Source organism: Dysidea avara, chromosome 2 (assembly GCF_963678975.1).
Source record: "Dysidea avara chromosome 2, odDysAvar1.4, whole genome shotgun sequence".
Lineage (NCBI taxonomy): Eukaryota > Metazoa > Porifera > Demospongiae > Dictyoceratida > Dysideidae > Dysidea > Dysidea avara.
The window spans coordinates 2525310-2545780 of record NC_089273.1 but is presented as its reverse complement, the minus strand read 5'-3'; the positions used below and the strand labels follow the sequence as shown (position 1 = coordinate 2545780).

The window sequence follows — 20471 nt, the reverse complement described above, 5'->3', positions numbered from 1 at the left end:
TACACACTACATGTAGCATAGATGGTGTAAACGAATAGCAGCAAGTGTTTGTCCATAATTGAGAAAGGGTCATTTTACATGTTATCTATGTGGCCACCTCTTCAGAAACTACTGCAGGTGTAGTTGTTGAAACACAATTTCTGTATCAAACAACTTGCACTGGCAGGTAATCATGAAGAAGAAGCCATTTCTCAATGTTACCCACCCAATCCCAGACTTTGTTGGACACGGACATGGAAGTGGACTGGACATCTTCAAAACATTAATTGTGACTGAGTCTGACAAAATACAGCTTATAGCTGGAAAATATATATGTTTGCTTAATTATGTACATCTCCATTTCTGTGTAAACTATAACAATTCTGTAGTTACACTCTATATAAGTGATGAAAATTTTAAATAGTTATCATATCCACAGAAAAGTTATAAAATTTCAAACTTTGAAATTTAGGTAAAAGAATTGACAGGCTATATGCACCATTTTGTCAGACCGGTCACAATTATATAAAACAGTTAATTTTCATATCAATGTTGTTCAGTTTAGTAGTCTTCACTTCCATACCCAAACATCAACTTTATATAGTGTTTAAGTGCACGTGTAAAGGACAGAGTACTATACTGTTTTCCCTAAAGTATGCTTAACCATAGGTGATGGAGATGGGAGGGCCAGGGGGGCCATGCCCTCCTCCACCTTTTATGGGACACTGTTTGCAAGAAAAGATCGAGAAACTCTAATAAAACAGTCAGGATCTGGATATTCTAATAGAGCAGTCACAGTATCCAGAGAAGCAGTGTAACAAGCTACTTAGTTATGTATGTGTAGTTATAAATAAGGAGATATAATTGGTGTAGAGCAGCTATTGTCACCAGGCAGTGACCTTTTTTTGGTCTTTACCTTACAGCTGGCCTGGCCCCCTCACTCTTTGGCCTTCTCCACCGCCCCTGTGCTTAACTCTCAAAAAAGTCCTTAAATTCAATCTCAGAAAGTGTACTTTTGTAAAACATTCTAAGCCAGTTTATCTTCAAAATGGCATGCACAACAAGCAAAACTTAATCTCAGAAAGCCTGATTTTACTTCCATAATAATGAAAATACCCTAATATCCTGAGTAATATTTAATTCAAATAGCCTAGGTTTCTTGGAAGATATCCATGCACTCATGTAGATCAATTTGCTAGTACTTTGTGGTGAATACATACATAGCTATCTCAGTGATCTCACACAAATTGTTTATTCAACTGATATGCAGTGTACTATACTAATAGAATGATTGTGGACATGAGGTCACATGATTGTCCTAGATATTACATCATTATGACATCACTACTACGCTCATACATCAAGCTCTACCAACCATACACAAAAATCAAAATCAACACTCATGACACAGCCTTAAATGACCAACTATATGTACACTTTTACCTGGTCACCACCCCCCTTTTTCCCTACATAAATCCGGATTGCAGTATGCAAAAATGATGTATTATATAGTGCCAAGCCTTCTCTTTAGACTCTTCTATATGGTACATTCACTACCTTGTAGCTACATGCTAGCTAACTCTGCAGACCTTGATTTCACATCCATGACACTAATAAGCACCTATTCTAAAAATTAATGGTGTGAACTGGCAGATTAGAGGGTTGACTGGTGTAGAATGTAGTATACTGTTGGTCACCATTGTTCACACTACAATCATAGTGTAAATGAATTGCAGGTAAGTGTTTGCCCACACTTGACAGAGGGTTTCATATGCCATGTTATGTGGCCACCTCTTAAATTATTGCTGGTATAGTTAGCTGTGTGGACTCATTTTACTATGTACGTAGGTCATCATTCATTGCTGTAACTCTAAGCACCTACATATTCCAATAGAGACTGATAGATTACTTGTTCTTCATAATGACCTGCTACAGTAATTCATTGTTTTGCTACCTAAGCAAGTTATTTAATGCAGAAATTCGGTTTCAATGTACATGCAGTACACAAATGTCATTAGGTCTAGGAAAATCTTTCTTATTGCTCATGACATCAGGTTTGACTTTTACAAAACTACTGCACATGAATATATGCAAGATCAAATTTCACTGTCACCATGTTAAGTTGTTTGCTGTTGCTAGCTGCTTTTTGAAGCCCAGTGGGAGTTGTGTGGGATCTATCTGATTGTAAAATATATTAATTTCGTATTTAAAATTGTACAAAACATTTCATACAGATGAACTACAGTATACAGCTATTGACTAATTTGAAGTTCATAGCTTCCAAGAATCAACCATGTTGCTGATGGCCTTTAATACTTTGGCTACAGTGTTACCTCTTAGTTATGCAACAACAAGTATATAAGAAAGTGTCATAACTATCCTTTGTAGCATTACTGCAAACATTGTAATACGCTAATAGATGAGCCACACTTTAGTAGAGGCTTACCAATATCGGTATTGATGCCGATACTAGTGGTATCGGTATTGGATTGGTATCGGTAGTAAAAAGCTGCAGGTACCACCAGTAGACACTTACCATGTTTATTAATCTTCAACAATCTCTACTAAAGTTCCAGAGCAAATAAGTTAGTAGGGGTAACAAAGTAGTGAATACAAAGCCTTTGTTACTCTATTCTAATTATTGCTACACTTGCTCCGTATGTTCTATTATATTAAAGCATGTGAATTTTTGCGAATAAATGATAGTACAGCTGTTCCTCAAAAAGAAGTAAGTTTATAACTATTTGGCTTGCTTTTTCGTGTAAAGGTTTGGTTGCAAGGCTGTAACAAACATTGTAGAATTATTGGCTGCCCATGCAATTAATTACCTAATAAATGAGTTCAATAACTTTCATATTCACTGTATGAACAAATATGCTAAACTTGATGGAAACCATTGTGGATTACTAATTGCTTAATTTGATGAACATCACTTCTCAATCAAAGTTCACAATTACTGTGATATTTTAACAGCTATAGCTAGCTATGTATCATGACAGTGAAATTTCTATATCACTCAGTATTAAACTTGTGTAGGCTTCAATGCTTAGTATCAGTATCAGTATCAGCAGATGATTTCAGTACAAGTACTGGTATCATACACCACTATACTTTAGATATGCCTCCTGTATTGCTTTTCTTCTGGTTATGCTAAGAAATTATTGTTACAGTGTAGTTATTCTACATTTTACAGACATGTATTAAAACCTGCTGCCAGGGAAACATTTATTTGCAATTATCTTAATACTACATGTCAAATCAACAAGGATTTAGGGTCATCGTTTAGATTTCAGCAAACACTGATGTATTTTTAGTATTACCCATATATGGAGTGTATGTACAACAACCCAACATTATTGTACTGCACTACATAGCCTCTCAACAAATAATTATAATATTGGTCTGTCTATATTTACTGATTCTACTGTAACTTTATAATGCGCTATAATAATTCAATAAAACTTTCACAAATTGACGACTGTTGATTAACACCTTAAAGTGATTAATAACAATGTAACTAATTTAGTTTCAAACTCCCTTTGGTGCAGTCTTAAACCTTAAGGTGATTCAAAAGATGTATCTTCAATATTTTCGCACCAATGGCTAAGTCATGGTCTGTGTTTGCTGAAATTTTGATTGCAGGACTGCAATATGTTCAAGACATCTAAATAAAAAATGGTATGCAGTGGAATTTATGATGTTACTGTTGTACAGCAGCAGGTGTACACCTGCAATACTTGCCCCTAACAAGCTGGTGCCAAATTCATGTCACACAATTAAGGTATACAAGCGTAGTGAAATGTGTCTTAACAACTACACTGTACCTGTATTAAAGACCACCTTAACATTAATGTGAAAGTCTCCAGTACACCACCCTGCAAAGTTGCATGGAATAGCACTACATGGGTGGTGTAAATGACTTACACTGTTCGGATAATCGAGATTTGGATAATCAAGGTTCTACTGTACTTTGTATAGTAGCCATGCCACCTATTGGGTTATCGGACTATTACCAATGAGTCCAATAAACAATAACTGCAGTAATTTTGTACAGGTGGTTACATTTTAGTTGTACAATCCTTTGCATGGGCTGGTCAAGAGTGAGTATTGGAGGTTTACACCACATACAACAGTAACAGACCACAAATTCCACTGCCTATCACAACTTATTGATTTATATTAACTTTTTTTCTAAAAAGAATAATTCTGTGGTCTTGCAACCAAACCGTAGCAAATACACACACTATGAACCAATAGTGATTGAGAAAAATTTAAAGTGAAAACAGCCTATACAAAGGAGGTCAATATTTGAAATCTTTTAAACCATTAAACCATTTCTAGCTGATCTAGAAGCCATGATAATAATCACAAACTTGGTCTTTTGGTCTTACATAACATGAACTTATTTCAATATTACAGGTGCAGTCAGAATATCTTTCGAATCTAAAATCCGCTTTTAAATTTAGCTCAGTGGCAGTCTAAATACATACACATTGCTGTACTGACAATTTGTCATATCAAACAGCTATATACCACTGTATTTCAGTAGCATGCATGCAGCTGCACTTAACTGACACCATTTATAGCTATTAAACCCTTAGCAACACTTCACTTTTCATTTCCCACTGCATTAAAAATGATCGAGATACTCTAATGGAGCAGTCAAGTAACAACTCTAATAGAGTAATCCAAGCTAAAGCATATAGTCACCAATTGCCTATAGTTAGCTATAGTACTTACAGTTTAAAGCATTGGATTTATTGTAATTGCTAACTAAAAGTAGCCTAAAATCTGATCTTAAAGCTAAATTGCAAAATTTTCTGGAGAAATGTCATCAAGTGCCTTATTCAGCTATACAAACTTTCAGAAACCCCCTTTAAAAAATCCTAGACCTGCCACTGAATTATGATAAATCAAAATGTTTTAGTTGCTCTTCTGAAGGTGCCAATATTTCATTGTAAAAGTACAAACACAATTCAATAGAAATAGCATGCTGCATAACCAAGGCTTTACAAAAGTGCCTCATAAGAATATGTCCTACTGACCTGCACGGATGGACACCTTCCTTGATCAGCTTTTAGAGCTGATTATCTGTTGCTTGGCAATAAAGATGTAATATTTTATATGTGCATATTTGAGCACTTTATGTCTTCCATATTCTCTATTGGTTTTATCTGCTGAGTTGTTTGTGTGTAATATGGTACTTTTAACTGTTGGTATGAATCACAAACACTGTTACAGTACCATATTTGGTGCTTTTATCAAAGTTAATGATTTATTAAACCAGGAACACATCCACAGCCAGCTGAATTCTGGCTGTGGATGCATGCCTGGTTTAGTAAAATTGTTTTCTAAACAGTGTGCATGTGTACCTATCTATCTACGTATCTATCTACAGATGTTTGTACGTATGCACCAGCGAGAGCAAAATCATTAAATGATAAAAACAAATTTTACATAAGAGGTAAAAGCAAAATGAAGTCTGTATTAAACTTCCGCACAGGTAAACTTTGCTCTGAGGTGACTTTTTTTTGGCAGTCTGAAATCAGGTTTTACAGGCATTTATCAACTGAAAAACAATGGTGCAGGTTGTAAACTACCCTATCCCTTCCAGTGGCTAAAAGGGGGCATATCTCAGGGCCGGAGGAGGGAAAATTGAGTTGGTCAGGCCATTGACTATAATGTTGAAATTGCTACTATATACATGCCAATGAGAGAGGAGCTGTTACGCAGTGTGCGAAGTGCGAAGCACGAGCATCCTAAGGGGGTCTGGGGGCATGCTTCCACAGGAAATTTTTGAAAATTAGACACTCAGATATATGCAATTTTAGTGATATTTCACTGGTAGCTAGCTATATAAATATGCTCAAGCCTATCTGTTGTTCTTCAGACTTTCTATACTATGTATAATTGTAGACCTGACATAGGGGACACAGCATGAAACTTGCTGTATGGTTCATTTAGTTATAGCTAGCAATTAGAAGTTCAAGGGGGGTCTGGGGATGCAACCCCCAGGAGCTGCAGAATTTTTGCAATTTAAAGGCTTGAAAATGCCTTAAAATTTAAAATTGATGCTAAATTTTAAAGTAAAACTAGCTTGCAACTTGCAACTTCCCCCCCAAATTTCACAGCAGCATGGCCCCCTTTAGCTAGGATATAATTACTATACAGTGAATTCACACAGCTACAATAAAAAGCTACACAGCTACAAAAATACAGTATACTACTATACTGGTTTGTATGAAGTGAACGGATCATCACGTAAATATACTGGTGGACCGTCACGAGACCAATCAGTATTCGAAAATGGCACGATGTGGGTGAGACTGAGAGTTTGTTCAGTATCTCGACAGGACGAGTGGGTAGTTGAAGAGGAGTGATTTCTACTCAACATCTCATCCAGATGGCCACCATGTAATGTATGGGTGTACAGCGTCTTGCCGCAGAATGAGTCATCTGGTTTGTCACTGCCAGCCCTTCGCCCAGTAAAAGAAGCCAAGAGAGACAAGCCAAGGAATGCTAATGATTATTTTATGAAGATTGAATTGTGATATAAGTGTGCTGGTTTAGAATCAAAGAAGGCACCTGCCTTACACGTGATAAATGCCAACTGTCAGCACACGTGATACTGTACGTAGAACCCACAATCATTTTTGTACAAAACGATAAGAATGCCATGCTGTACTGTAAGGTAATTGGAGGTACTATACGTGTAATTCTGTGCTTTAGTTAGGCTGAGAAACTAGGTAACTAGTGCCATGCATTTTCAATAACATCTGTAAAATGTACGTAGCTACATGTAGATGTGATCGTCCAAAGATTGCATGAGAGTAATTTAGTTTGAACTGGTCAGCTAGTTGGTTCAACTCCAGATTATTGGTCCGGCTCAGGCCTGACCAACCGGACCGTCTCCTCCGGCCTTGTATCTCTATGTGCACATAAAAAATTAAGAACAGCTTTGGGGCTTTTATTTGTGAGAAAAAACAACATAGTTAAACTATAGAAGATACTAGTGTGCATGATGAGTGGTTTGTTTAACAAGGCACAATCAAAAAATTATGAAAATTTCATGAATTACTAAATCCAAGAATTACAATAATTTAATTAGGTATTATTGCACAACCAAAAACCTATTGTTTAAGTTCACAGGATACCGTAAACCCATGTGTACACTATATATCATTTTTTCATGATTTGGGGTTTTGATTTTTAAACCAGGTTGGGCGCACACCTGGTTTACTGAAATTGTTTTCAGAAAAGTGTGTGTGTGTGGGCGTGCATGCATGTGTGTATGTACCTATCTGCCTATGTTTGTCTGTATGCACCAACGAGAGCAAAGTCATAAATGGTAATAGCAGCTTGCACATAAGAAGTAAAGGCGAAATAAAGTCTGATTAAATTTCTGCACAGGTAAGCTTTGCTCTGAGTTGGTTTCTTCTCGGTGGTCTGAAAAATAAGTATGGCGACTATTCATATACTTCATGAACAGTCTTCCCTTTCAGTTTTATAGACGTTTAACATATTTAAAACAACATTAAAGGCCTCTTACTCGTTAGGATACCAGAGATAGTGTATCCTTTGGGTAGAAATGGGGGCGTCACCCATACTTATGAGAACAAAAATGATAGGAATCCTCGAGGCTTTCTCTAAGCAATTCGTGTGAGAAAACATGATAGACACACTATAAAACAGTTGAGAAGATACTTTTGTACGTAATTTGCTGTTTAAAGTGGTTTGTTATAGTTACGCTTCCTTAGCAGTGTAGAGCAACATAATTACCGCATTACAAAATAATTCATGAATTATGAAATATGCTAAATTACTGTGATAGTAATTACAAATCTAATTGTCTAGCTGAATTAATAATAACAATAGGATGAATTTATGGTACAAATATATACATGGTTGATTACTATATGGTTAGAATGGGATAATATTAACTGCATCGGCACCTGGTTTTTAGAAGTAGCATTACATCAACTTGTTCTTAATCCAATGTTACTAAATATTTATGCATTCTTAACTTCTTGGTTAGTTGGTTATTTCCAGATGAGTTAACTAGATACATGGCACCTGATTTTTAGAAGCAGCACAACACCAACTTATTTTGCTTAGCCACTCTCCTATACTACCTACAGAGCCTTCCCCAGAAAGTGTCGATTTGCTAACAACATCAAAGCCATTAGATTTTGTTTATTATATACATTCCTTTAACCACATCAAAGGTATTTTACAAGGTATAGTGGCGCAGCACTACTCTACCACTCTTTAGGGAGCACCCTGTAATAGGTGAAAATTTTGGAAAATTCCAGAAAGCAGTTTAGGTCAGCGTTGAAACCGGGTCGGGTCATCCGGGTCACATTTTCTCCGGGTCATCCGGGTCTGACCCGGTTTACAATTTATCCGGGTCTGACCCGGATTGGATCACGTGAGAAACGAAATTGTTCGTTTGACGACGTGGAACTTATAAACGTTATCGTGTAGCTCTTTCGTGAGCCACGCCCACTTATTGCATTACCGACATATACTCAGCCACGCCTATTTGTTAGTAAGTGCAGTATGTAGCACGAAACTGAGGGTATCTATGGTGAGGGGTAGCTATTGTCAGTAGGTGAAGACATTTTTTTTTGTTTTTTGGTCTTCAACCTACAGCTAGGCTGAAGTTGCAATATTTACTCAACACGAATCGAACGCTCAAAATGTAGACTCGTTCGCTCACCCGAGACTAGCTGAAAGACGTCTCGGCTTTAATTAATCCGGTCGCATCCGAGTCACATCCGGGTCACATCCGGGTCTGTGCTATCCGGGTCAGTGGGTCATCCGGGTCAGCAGTAGTGACCCGGTTTCAACATTGGTTTAGGTAAATGTATATTTGACTCAGGCCTTAATTATGCTCTTCAATGCTTCCATTATACTTGCATTATACTTCTACTGTGGGTTAACAACATTGCTTACAACCATCTTGGAATATTACAATCAGTAAATGCTCCATTAGAGTATTCTACAGTATTACAAAGTGACTGTTCTATTAGAGATTATCTATCTAAAGAGCTATTTATCATGCATTTAAGCGCTCTATTGCAATTTCACTGACTGCTCTATTAGGTAGTATCAATCCATTTCCAGAAGTTAACCTCCAGAATTTGAAATATCCACCTAATATCCCTACCTTATATGCTAGAATTATGCTGGAATAGCACCCTATTATGTTCTTAATTATCCTGGCAAATGACAGAAGCCTATTACTACTTATTTTTACCCAAAATTATAATGGCATATTCTATGAGTCTCCAATAAGAGTCTAGTGTAGTTGAGTATTTGTTTATTTAGGAATTGTGAATGACTTTTCTTCTACAGCATCTGCATAGCTTACATATTAAGAATAATGTGACTACTATAACTAATATTCATACATGCATAAACTATAGCAGCCTTCAGGTATATACAGTAACTTCATCACCAAATCCACACCATCAGGCTAGATTCAATAGTGCAATAACTGCATTTTGAACCTATATTTCAATTTTTTCATTGCTGCATTATCCATAATATATTTGTGTTGCTAGAGATGCATCTGCCAAGTTGTACAAAACATGATACAATGGCAGATTCACGATGGAACGTTTGGGGCAAATGACCCCCCACCTACCCTCATGCCTAATCTCGCTCCTTACCTTGTGGAGTAGCCATATAGCTAGCTATATTTTTGCTGAACTTTATGTCAGGCCAAGATCAATTTATAACACATGAAAATATGCACATTTTTACTAGCATTTATTGTTACAAATTCACCAGTAATCAAAGCAAATCAGTCAAACTAGCTGTAAAATTGTCACTCAACACCTTCGTGCATACTAACACCTCTAAAATAATTAATGTGTTGCACTGCTTTTAAAGACATTAATAGCCTTTTAAACAGCTTTTAAGACTTCACAACCATCTGCAAAGGCCAAAATGACAAAATCAACACTGAGATACTAATAAGAGGTAATTTTTTGCTGCTTCAAAATTCAAAAATACAGCAACTAACAAGATAATCTGGGTCTCCCCAACCACTTACAACTTAGCCTGTTTGTGTCCCCCTCCTTGCCAGCTGCTGGTTTTGCCCCTGGGATACAGTGAGAGTGACTGTATTAATGTACATTGTTTAACTAGGTACCAACCTATTATGCTTTCAAATATTTGCTGTTCAAAGTATAAACTTGTTATGTTCACAGTAAATACACCTTAGCCATTATTAACTTTACCTCATGATTAGAAGAAAAGAATTGTTGTCCATGATATAAATTTGACATTTGGCAGCTTTACAAAGTAGTCACTGACTGTTCTATTAGAGCATGTAAGTAGGACTATAACTTAAAGTAAGGAATAAGTATTGTGTCCACTATACTACAGTGCCATTATGCCTGATGTATCAGTCACCTACTGTAGTATGCAAAAGATTATACCAGGTGTTCACTTGCTTGAATATATAAAGGGCTTGGATCATGCAATGTTCAAAAACACCTTTAAATAAATCAAATACATTGTTATAATTACAGTGAAATGCATATATTAAGCCACAATCTTTAGTTGCATATGTCACATTGTGACATAAAACAAAGAATCGCAAGAACTGTTACTTTAAAGGTAGACAAAAAAAAGTGAAAGTCTATTGTGCAGGTGGTAAGACCAAGCTCTCCTTATCAACTTTGTAGCATTCCAAGAATACTAAAACTTTGTACTCAAAAAAGCATGGAGTTGTTGGCTGTAGTGCTTCATGCTATCGAAACCCACACTTCATTATGCTCCTCTGAAGCAAGATTGGTTTAGTTTTTTACAACGCTTGGTTAGCAGTACTAGGAAACAAACAATAGCATCACTGTTAGACTTTTCCTGAGTCATTTATCTACCTGGCAGGGAAAATAATTATCTTATGCATATCTTGCCAGTGGTGCCATCACAATCATTTCTCCTTGTGTTTCTCTGCCTCTACCTGCTGTACTGGACTCTTAAACATAAATCAAACAAGTTGATGTTGTGCTACAGTTTTGGCCTCACCTTAGGCTTCCTTATCCACAGTTCTGGCAAAATTTACCTGTGGAAATCATTCAGCTGTTGTTTTAATGCATCGAGGGTTTAGGTCAAAAATCACTCACAGTTGAAGACAGAGTAGTACCCTTGTGACTGGGAACATCGCAAGGGTTGAAGGCATAATTTTGGGAATAGGTATGTTTGGAACCAGACATTATACCAGCATTTTAAAGCAATTGTAAAGCTTTAACAATGAGAAAATCTGCAAATTGTACAATTACATGATATACTATAATAGAACAGTCAACAATTGCAATAGAGCAGTCACACAATTTCACTACTCTATTAAAGCAGTCACTTGGAATAATGAAATTCTCTAATATATTAACCGGCTATAAGAATAGAGCAATATTTAAGAATGAAATCAAAGTAAATGGTCTAATATACACCATTTAACAGGCAAAAAATGGGCATAATTTAATTTTTCCAAAGCACATTTTGAGCACTCCCCAAAAGTATAATGCTCAATTTTAAGAGCATAATACTTTAAAAGCATATTTTGGAACCAGAGCATAAGAATAGAGCAACATGCCTAAACATTAAATCTGTGCTGTACTACAATGTACATGTGTATTACTTGTACATAAATAGAATATTTAATATGATTAGCAAGGTCAGCAGTTCTCTACTACAAGTGCAATTTTACTATACCACAAAATGATACAGTCTTTAAAACATGCTTTTAGTTAAAAATACACAACAGACAATGGAGATGAATGTATAGTACCAGTTGGTTTATAAAAATGTTATGCCTTTGAGTATTCCAAATATGTACATTATCTTACTGAACACCTCCTTACTTTATAATACTTTAGTCAATTATTTAATGTGTGTAGGAAAGACTACTACTACTACTACTACTATAACCAGTAAAACACACTATAGTAAAGTTTATTTTAGCCAATACCAAATTGGTACATAAGGCTCATGACTAATAAGTAATAGTTTAGTGCATTCATAAACATTTACAACAATTACTTACGTAATCCTTTATGGTAATATCAGCTCCTAGTTGTAAATATAGCCTGACACAGTCTATTTTGTTCTGCTGCACTGAATAGTGTAGTCCAGTATACTCCTATACAGCATGTGATGGAGAATATTATCACTATGTTTGACTAAAATAAAATATTACAAGTTGTTAATTAAATGTTATCCATTTGTTAATGTGTGTTTACACTGTATATTCCATAAGAATTAGCTTTAAGATACTTGCTACTCACTCAGGTATGCATGCAGTTATAAAATTAACCATTTAACTGTTATTTTACAATCAAGTACATGCTGAATTTAGATTCTACCAATTAGAGTAAAAATAATCAGTTAAATTTGTCACTTCAAACACACGATTATGCAAAACAGATATACATTCAAATAACATGTTACCCTTTTATATAGACCTATTCGAAGCCACACTATACTGAAACTGTAAAGCCTGTGCAATAACTAATATATTGTCCAGTAAGGTGTTAAAATGTTGGCAATCAGAATGCAGTGTCAGTAAAATGTGTTCATGTAAGTGAATATGAAGTCATATCCATTAAAGTGCCCACAGTCTTTCACTTGAATATAAGCCAGTTATATCATAGCAGTTGTAGATATTAGCAGTTGTCCTTGGTTCTGTGTGAAGCCATATATATATACATCAAAGCACTGACAGTCTTTTACTTGATATAAGCCAGTAATATCACAGCAGTCATAGTGTAGCTATTAACACTTGTAGGCAGAGTCAAATATGCTGCCCAAAATACTTTCAGGAATTTCCCAAAATTTTTACATAATAATTATATTATGCTCTTCAGTGTTCCCATTATGCTTGCATTATGCTCCTAGGTTAATACAATCATATTGGAACATTTTAATCAGTGAATGCTCTTAGTAGAGTATTTCACTGCAAAGTGACTGTTCTATTAGAGAGTATTGATCTAAGGAACTATGTACAATGTATTTGAGTGCTCTATTGCAGTTTGCAGTTTCCACTGACTGCTTGCTCTTTTAGGGAGTATCAATCTAATTAAGTTCCACAGTTTGAAATACCTACCTAGTACGGCGTATGCTAGCATTATGTTAGCATATCTCAGTGGCGGATCCAGGATGGGGCATTTGGGGCAAATGCCCCCCCCCTTCAAGAAATTGCATACAAGATCGAGATACTCTAATAGAGCAGTCAATTACTCTAATAAAGCAGTCACAATGTTCATGAGGCAGTGTAGCTTACCTATGAAGCTATAAATAGGATTTTATTTTACATAACAGACGTGATATAGTTGGTAAGGATAACTAGCTATTATTGTCGTGACCTTTTTTTTTTTTTTTTTTTTTTGGTCTTCAACTAGTTTTCAGCAAGTTTTTTTGGTCTTCAACTGTTTTTCAGAAAGGTGCCCCCCCTCTTTCCAAACTCTGGATCCGCCCCTGTATCTAGCATTATGCTAGCATAGCTCTCTCGCCTATTATGCTTTTTATTATGCTGGCATATCTGACACAGGCCTAAACAATTGTCCTCAGCAAATATAATTATAACTTATTAGTTAATCAGATACTTCAAATCACAGAAAATTGTAAAATCGTAAACAAAGGCACAAGTATATAGTTGAGGCTGACTAGTTATCATGCTTGTTTATGGTATCACTTGTAGTGACTGTTCCCTTGCAAAATACTATTAATGGCAACAACAATGCATCTTTTAGATACTTAATATATTTAACATCCAATCCATAGTGTAACACTTGTCTGAAGGCAACAGTTAGTTGGTTAGTTAGTTAGTCAGCAGAAAATTTCATTGACAATATGATCAGAGCAACTTTGACTACACATACTGCACTGCCAAGATGCATTGAAGCTATATTATAATTTCTGAGCTAGTAAACAGAAATATTCATGATTCTTACTATTTAGTGTTTCCATACTATATGATTAGGTTATATGTAGGTAGCAGGTAATGTGTTATGAATTAAGGGATAGCAAGTTAACATTGCTAGTAGGTTAAATGAGAAGCGGAAGTAAAAACATGAGTTACTGTAGCTTGTTAAAATTGTCAAGGTTATCCAATCACGGAGCTACAACGTAACAACCATCTTAAAATGATGAACAATATGAATACCTTGTGGTCACTTTATTTGAACAATTAAGCATACAGTTAAGTGACAAAGCCGAGATATTTCAAAGGGTAATAAAAGATGCCTTAATGGATATATGGGTACACTGACAGACTTTATACACTAAACTATACAGGATACACTAAAATTAATGGTAAATGTACTAAATAACACATTGATGTTCTGGAAACAGTTATATACAGCTGTAGCAAGCTACTTAATTGAAAATGTACTTTCTGGTTTACATCAATAGTAGATTGTAGGTATCTTACCAGTGTATTACTTTATACTGAAATGGTATAAACGAGTGATCTGCATTTAAAAATCATTACTGTGACTGGAGTATGTTTTTGCAAAATTTTATTTTTAAACCAAGTAAAACTATGCATGTAACATAAAAATTATAATTGTTTCAGAATGCAGTGAAACTAGTCTCAAATTAATAAAACTTATACACCATCAGATTTGTTATTCATGGGAGCTAGAAATCTTTGTTATATTTCTGTACAGTGAAGGGTACCTGAGTTATTTATGATAAGTTTAGTATAGTCATTTCTTTATTGCAATTACCTTCTTCTTTGTGCACAAATGAGGAATATAGGGAATGCAGTATACCTTAATGGATTTACTAGGTAGTAGTGAAGAAATTTAGCAAAGTACTGCCTTCACAGCTTCATGAGTACAATGATCGATTAACCAAGTACCTTGTATTCTTTGGCATTATAGTTGCTGTGCAAATTGTGTTCCAAATATGTAATGCCATAATTCCAAGACCATTCAACATGAAAGGCTGAAACTTTGGCAGTCTACTGCTTTGTTACTGGAGACAACAGAAAATTGATCTCTAGGTATGTGTGAAAATGACTGTAGCTGATCACATCATGCACACTCAGTGTTAGGCTTTTCAGTGTACTGTATGCACTTTACACTTTGCTTCTGGATGCTCATTCAAGACATGCACAAGATATAGATATCTGTGTCTGTGATTTCTAATTCAAAACTAAGTGCACAAAAATTCTAATTCCTCTGACCCTCCAATTGAAGATGGATAATGGAAGATCTAAATTAAATCAAGGGTTTTTACATACAGTATTATTTCTTATGCTTATACCCTCATTTAATCCTTTTGTTATTGGTACTCTTCTTATTTGTGGCCATTCTATTAGAGTAGATAAATATTTTTAAATTTCTACTGAAATAGATTTCCATACTATAGAATCAGGTAGTTGTATCAAGCAATTTTCAAAAACACTTCTCTGACTCTGAATATGTTGCTGTACTGAGATATCAAGAAACAAAATTTACTTGTGATGTATGTATGATCAAGCACATTGTGAAGTAACACCAAGAATGGGAGATACTCTTGTTACATACTTTACAATGGGAAAGGCTGACAAAGCATGAAAATCTTTAGCTGCACAGTGTGGGTGGTGATACCAAGCTCTTCTTTTCAACATCATAGCATTCCAACATTTAGTACTGAAGAGTTCAGCTTGAGATTCTGCTGGTAAAGAATAGTCAAGCTGTTTCTGCTGTCTCCTTGCTGCTTCTCAGGCTAGTTTGCTTACAAAGTTGGGTGTGCAGTACCAGGATAGAAATGATGGTACCATAGTTAGACATACACTTTACTTGATTTGCTTCTCAGGGACAATACCCTTTTGCATATGACCTAAAATCTTGTGATAATGTCACACTGTACAATACAATAAATATACAATTATTATTATTAAGGGGAAATTATTGCTCGGACAGAATGGCCAAATTTGATTGGACATTTCTGAAATTGTATGGCCATAAGATAGAGGTGTACTATCCCCGCAATGCAAAGCACAAGCCTTGTAGGGGGTCTGAGAGCATTCTCTCCCCCCCCCCCCCCCTCCCCCAAGAAAAGTTTTGAAAAAGGATCGCTCTGAGATTGAATGAGACCACTTTCAGCTACTTATCACTGAACTTTATGCACATACATTTTACAGAGAATTAATTGTGTTTATTAATTAGTAATACATGTACAAAATTTGTATAGCTGCATACATAATTTACAAAAAAAAACTATGAATCAATCTATTGTACAGCCAGCTTATAGACTTAGCTGGGCTAAATGCTTTGTTACAAAATTAATGGTGTTGAGTCAGCACAGATTGTATTATAATTATCCAACTAACTATTGTTAAAGTTTCTCTTGTGAATTGCAATAGATCAAACTTACTCTTGAACTTCAGAGCACTTTTTATCACCTGACTTTCATTCCACTCTTTAGCCAGCCAGTGCATTCTCTACAAATTGTAACCACGAAATGGCCATCTTATACTTACCTCCACTTCGCAAATATCACTTTCTTTTCTTCTCCTGGAAAGCGCCACTTGTGTAGTCAGTAGTAATCGCTTCTTCACAATATCGACTTAAACCCACAATCGATAATTGGGGTAAACATGAGTTGCAGTGCTCTGGCTTATGCATGCGCATCGAGTCAATGCTTCAACAGGATCACGACTTCGCGCAGCAATTAAATAGCTTTGGTAAGGAAAGGTAACGATACGACAACAATAATATAAATGTTATAAAGAAGAATTACAGTTGTGAAAAATTTGATTGGCACAAATGGCCGACCAACAGGCTACATTGATCGGTCAACAACATTACTTGGTCAGAAAATGGCTGATGGCTGACTATAATATTGTACTCTAAAATTATAGGTTCTCTTATCCATTGTATTTGGTAGGATATACCCCCTTAAACAGACATGCAACCAAGGGGTCAGCAACCAACCAATTAGCACCAAAAATCACCTATGAGATTTCAGATATTAGCAAAGATTTCAAGATTTCTGAAAATTGGTGCATAGATTTCCAAGGAGTTTTACAGAAAATTGCATGTAATTTCTGGAGATGTCCAATAGATTCCGATTTGCAATAAAAGATTTCAGATTTTGAAATTTCTGGAAAATTTGGTAAAGGTTTTCAGAATTGACCTACGAGATTTTAAGCTTGTTGCCAACTCTCACGAATTAGGCATGAGTCTCACTCTTTGGCTAGTAATCTCATGCTCTCATGCCTAACCCTCTGTTTCTCACTCTTTCATCTCAGTTCCCACGCCTGACCTGCTTCATAATTAGTTCTATGCTTAAAATTGGACAGCCTTGTGCTTATTTATGTACTTTGAGCATGTAGCGACCTTTTTTTTGTCTTCACTGCCAAAAATCCTGTAGCTGCACTTGAGTCTAGTTCACATTTCTGGTAGTGTTTCAGGTCTCACTCCTAATATTGTTGAGAGGTTGGAATCTCTGCCTTAAAACAACCAAGAAACAACTGTGGATTTTACCCATGATCGTACTATTGATCTACAGCCCTTTTTGCACATGTGTTCTAGAACCTTCACCAGAGTACATTATAACTAAACTTACTATACGTATATAGCCCTCCCACCTCTCCTACTATGGCTAGTTCTAGAAAAGTTCCATGCTAATTCTGTGTAACCTCCACAGTATTTTCAAGTTATTTCTGACTTCCATAAAAATCCATAAACTTTCCATAGTACTATTTCTACAAACTTTTCAGTTTCCACACCATTACCACACAATCCAAGCCACATTTCCATGCTATTTCTATAGGATTTCCAAAGTCCATACCACATTCCCACACTATTCCATACAAGTACCAAGTTTCATGTCACACTTTCATTATTATCTTTTTTCTATGATTATTCTGTTATGGACCACTTTTTAACACCTTGAGTTTTGCCCAGTCAGTGTGATAGTCTGTTTGTAGCTTTACAACATGTTGATCAAAATCAATTGCTGTATATGCTGAAGGCAGGCACTAGTACTCATGAAAGAATGACAAATTACAAGTATTAAATTTGACTGAAGATAGTGTTGATTGGTACAACAGTCAATGGAATAACTCTAATACAGCAGTCAGCTATTCTAACATAATATACATAGGTTGGTCGTTGCAATTATTAATTTTAATGTCTGGTCTTAAAGATTCTCCTAATTATCTCACATCTCTGTCCCCCAGATTGCTAGAAGCTCACGCTTGGAGTTTTGAATGGGATTACTAGCAGTGTATCCCTTCTTAGATCTCAGCACCGTACACAGTCAGAGCTGAGCCAGATACATGCAAATACAATTAGTTTCCTACACCTTGTTACATTAGTAATGTTACTGCAGACAACATGACATCAACATAACACAGTTTAAATGCTCCATGCATCTCTTGCCTCTACAATCAGAAAACCATAAAAGCACTGACATATAAGCATAATGACTAATGGAATTATGTAAAATGACTTATCTTCCATCATAATTACATGACAAAGTTGCTGCATGCATTCTACATCCTCTAATGGTTTCATGTCATGGGGATTATAGTATGCAACACAACACACTGGGTTGACTGGGAACAAAACTCCATCCATTGTAGTGTTAGAGATGACATTACAAGAGGCAGGCCATTAATTGAACACATTAGTTTCTCAATCAGCTCATTTTAGTGCTAAAAAATTGGTAATTAAAGGGAGTGGCACCTGTGTTGAATTCACTGGTGAGTTATCATCCCAAATAAAACAGGATGAGTACTCACAAGCAAAACGGGGGCCATGCTAATTACTCGAACTTTTTAATCACTCACACAGTCACACTCTTGGGAGACGATGTTGCATTTGAGCAGTACCGCAGTTTGTATGCAAAATAAAGGTTAATTTATGATAGGGAGCCACCTCAGGGTTGACCTTTGGTGAACTTTCAACCAAGTTTACTGTTTTAAAACAGTCATTTTTTCATCTCTCTCATCTAAACATACATGGGTAAAGTTTGACATAGACATTTGTTAGAGCAAAAATAGCCCTATTTTCACTTGCCTACACATGTACATACTTTAGTACTTATACATATTACAGATTGTATTTCCAACATAATTATTAGATGCTTCCCAGATTGATATTTTTATACACACTACAGATTGTATAATTATTAGATGCTGAGTAAGATATTTGATACCATTCACAATTGAACAGTGGAACCTGTTTTATACTGGCCACCTATGATAAGATACCACCTCTCTATACAAATAAACTTCTAGAGATGTAAGTAGTACGTACATTATACAGTAAAACACACTACTTGTCTAAATAAGATAGACCACATGGCTAAAATAGTGCTACTGCCTATGAGATATAAAATAGTCAGTATAGTCAAGCATGTAATATTTTTCTTATCTTAAACTATAATGTTGTAACAATGCAACATTTTATGTTTTCCCTTAATTGCTATATATACAATCAGTGGCGTAGCCAGGAAAAAAATTTACCGAGGCAAAGTTTATGCATTACCCTAATTGAGAAGGTCTGCTTCTGACTCGACTGCTTCACAAACACTTTCAAGCATGTGTGGTACAGCATTTGCAGGTTGACTCTCTGGTTGGATGGAAGAAACTGTTTCAGAAGACTACATGTTATATAAGTAATGGTTAATGCTACCATGCTTCAATTATTAGACTAGTTTAATTGTACTCAACACACAAAAAAAATAACTGACTAGATATTTTGAGTGGTCAGATACTTTTATTGATCTGATGTGATATTTAAATCAGAGATTATTGCTTTCAATTGCATGTGCTAAGCATTTCAAGCTAAGGAGTCTGGGTGTATGCTCCCTTAAAGAAAATTTTTAAATAATATGCTTTGACTTGGCATGTGGAGGCTATGTTTTGATTGTAACTACTAATGCATGATATGCATGATCAATTAGCTCAATGTAATGCCCTACAGTTGACTCATTAGAACTTTTGAAAAGTAATTAAAGACATTTAACATAAATGTAGATGATATAGCCCAAGCAGTGTAATGAGAACAGTGGCTATAATCTGTACTGAATGCTCTATTAGAGTATATTACGATGACTTGCTGTATTAGAGTATCTCAATCTTTTCATACAAATTCGAGTAGCTGAAAAGTGGTCCAACCAATGCCAGACCTTGTCACGGTGGGCTCCAGCCCTGCTTAGTACTACAGCCATAGATTCTATTAAGTGTGGTACAGTTATGTTGTTTTATAATGTTTGAGTAGAAAATTCAGGGTGCCAAAACTCAGGCCTGCTCATCCTGAACTGTTGAGCATTTTACCGAGGCAGCTGCCTCAGTTACCTCAATGGTAGCTACGCCACTGACAATAATTATTATATTAAGGATTATGTTCGTGTGTCATGGTTTGGTAGTACAAGGAACTGGCATTCAACCGTGCTTACTGGTGATCGATACGTGCAGATATTAAAAGGCTCTTTGGCAATAATGGTATCATAGAGTACGGTAGTACTGTATTAGGGCTATT

The 20471-nt window shown here is 35.7% G+C and overlaps 1 protein-coding gene across 1 annotated transcript in view; it reads right to left on the bottom strand.

The window, feature by feature from the left end:
- The window catches only part of LOC136246427 (probable serine/threonine-protein kinase DDB_G0271682), a 28126-nt gene extending 16002 nt beyond the window's left edge, over window positions 1-12124 (bottom strand). Inside the window, exon 1 of the mRNA XM_066037852.1 lies at window positions 12035-12124. The gene's annotated coding sequence lies outside the window, so the exon portion shown is untranslated. The remainder of the gene's footprint in view (window positions 1-12034) is intronic.
- Between the last annotated feature and the right edge of the window lie 8347 nt (window positions 12125-20471).